We start from the raw sequence: 2,559 nt of genomic DNA on the forward strand, positions 1-2,559 counted from the left end.
GAAGGAAGGAAGGAAGGAAGGAAGGAAGGAAGGAAGGAAAGGAAAGGAAAGGAAAGGAAAGGAAAGGAAAGGAAAGGAAAGGAAAGGAAAGGAAAGGAAAGGAAAGAAAGAAGGAAGGGGAAGGGAAGAAAGGAAGGAAGGAAGGAAGGAAGGAAGGAAGGAAGGAAGGAAGGGAAGGAAGGAAAGGAAGGAAAGGAAGGGTGGGAGGGAGGGAGAAAGGGAGGGAGGGAGGAAGAGAGGGAGGGAGGGAAGGAAGGAAGGAAGCCTTCAAATAAAAGAAAGTTGTTTTTCACACCTGAGAAGACAATTTCCACCTGGATCTAAAGGTAAGTTGTAGACGCTGTGCACATAATTTGTGTGTACAAAGCATTTTTAATACACACAAATAGGTGGCATTAAGTAATTTGCATTATTGCACAATTGTCACCATTATTCAGAAACTTTTTATTTTCCCAAAAAACACCAGCCTCCGCTCCTCCCAGATTCTTATAGACCATTCAGCTTTTTATGAATTTGACAAAAAACTACATACAAATGGAATTACACAACCTTTGTTCTCATTTTAAAGCTCATTTAAAGTCCTAATTTTACATAACATGTTTTTTTAGATTCCTGCATGTTGAAAGTGCTGAAAAGAGTTACATAATACAATGGCCGCTGACCTTGAATCTTCCTGCCAGCTTTTGAATTAACGTGGGAATGTCGAGGGAGGAAGTTATTCAGAGCAGGAAGGCAAAATAAAAGGATCCCTACGCTATTATGGGTGACACTGTTGTGAATATTGCTGTACAAATATCTTTTCAAGGCCTAATTTCACTTCTTTTAGACCTTCAAAATCTCTCTCTTATTATTATGTGTTTTCCCAGCACTCAGAAGGCAGAAGCAGGTGCATCTCCGTGAGTTCAAGGCCAGTCTTGTCTACAAAGTAAGTTACAGGACAGCTAGAGCTACACAGAGAAACCCTATCAAAGAAAAAATAAATAAACAACAACAACAAAAAAAAAAACCAACCAAACTGTCCTCACAAGGTTTGTGAGTTGAAGGCCAAACTGACTCCAGAGTGAGGTGATCTGGTCAATCAATCAATTCATTCATAAAAAATAAGGAACAAAGCCCAACGGTGGTGGCGAACGCCTTTAATCCCAGCACTCGGGAGGCAGAGGCAGGCGGATCTCTGTGAGTTCGAGGCCAGCCTGGGCTACAAGAGCTAGTTCCAGGACAGGAACCAAAAAGCTACGGAGAAACACTGTCTCGAAAAATTAAAAAAAAAAAAGGAACAAACCAAATGGTATATGCTAACTTCTTCCCTCTAGGGGATCAAGTATATGGTCTCACACAATACATACCAGGCAATTGCTCTACCACCGAGCCACATCCTTGGCCTTACCACCCACATAATTTTTTAACATTTGAAAAACAATACTTTGACAGAAGAAAGAACTACTCTGGTACTGTTTCTTAACCACCATAATTTGTGTTTAATCCGATGGTAATTTGTTCATTGAGACACTACATTTAGTAATGCATCCAACTGAATCCATTAGCCAAGCTTTCTGAAATCAAGCTAACACCTTCTACCCTATGGCATATGGGTAACTGTATCCCGAGGCTCTGTTTATCTTACTCCTTGTAATGAGCAAGTAGTATTAAGAAATGAATGCATTTGCCATCACCCCCACCCCCTCCCCATTCTGGGGTGGCATCACTTTACCCATAGATCAGTGCATTTCCCAACCCTCAGAGAAGGTTTAGCAGGGGATGTTGATTAACACAGAGACCCTCAACTGGGCCACATATAGAGGATAAAAGATTGGAAAGTTCTCAGCCCTATTTGGGATATCGAGCTCATACTCACTCCCTTCGAGGCTTAGGAACCACCATGAAAGCAGGGTCAGAAAGACCGGATCCAGAGGCTGTAGACAATTACATTGAAATAGTTTTCTGGACACAACAGGGTATTTACAAATACGAGCTCACGGTGGTTGTCGTAGCATGCGCAAGACTTGACCAAAAGCAAAATCTCAGCATGGAGTGGGAATGAGCTCAAGACGCCCCTCCTCTAGCTGCAGAGCTGACGATTACAGCTGCTGGCAGAGAACGTTTGTCTTCTCTAAAGGTATGACTTCTGGAAGGCAGGCCACATTGCCGTGGATGCCCCACAGTCAGAACTATAGGGGCAACACAAACTGGGCTTGGTGGGCTACTGAAATAAAAGGGGGCTAGAGAGTTATTCAGTGGTTTACAATACTTGTTGATCCCATAGAGGACCTGGGTTTGATTGCCAGCATCCACACGGTGGCTCACAACCTTTCATAATTCCAGTTCCATGGAATTTGACACCCTTTTCTGACCCCAGTGGGCACCAGGCATGTATGTGGTGCACTTACTTACATGAAGGGAAAACACTCATTCACATAAAAATAAGATAAATTCAACCACTGGGATCACAGGCCTGTGCTACCACACTTGGGTTTTTGTTTGCTTTGTTTTTAAAGACGGCATAAGTTGGGGGAGGTGTGGAGGTGGTGGTGGGGATCTGGCCAGAGTTAGGGGGATGAA

The sequence above is a fragment of the Alexandromys fortis genome, unplaced genomic scaffold (genome assembly GCF_014885135.2).
Source record: "Alexandromys fortis isolate MF-2015 unplaced genomic scaffold, M_Fortis_MF-2015_v1.1 scaffold_137, whole genome shotgun sequence".
Taxonomy (NCBI): Eukaryota; Metazoa; Chordata; class Mammalia; order Rodentia; family Cricetidae; genus Alexandromys; species Alexandromys fortis.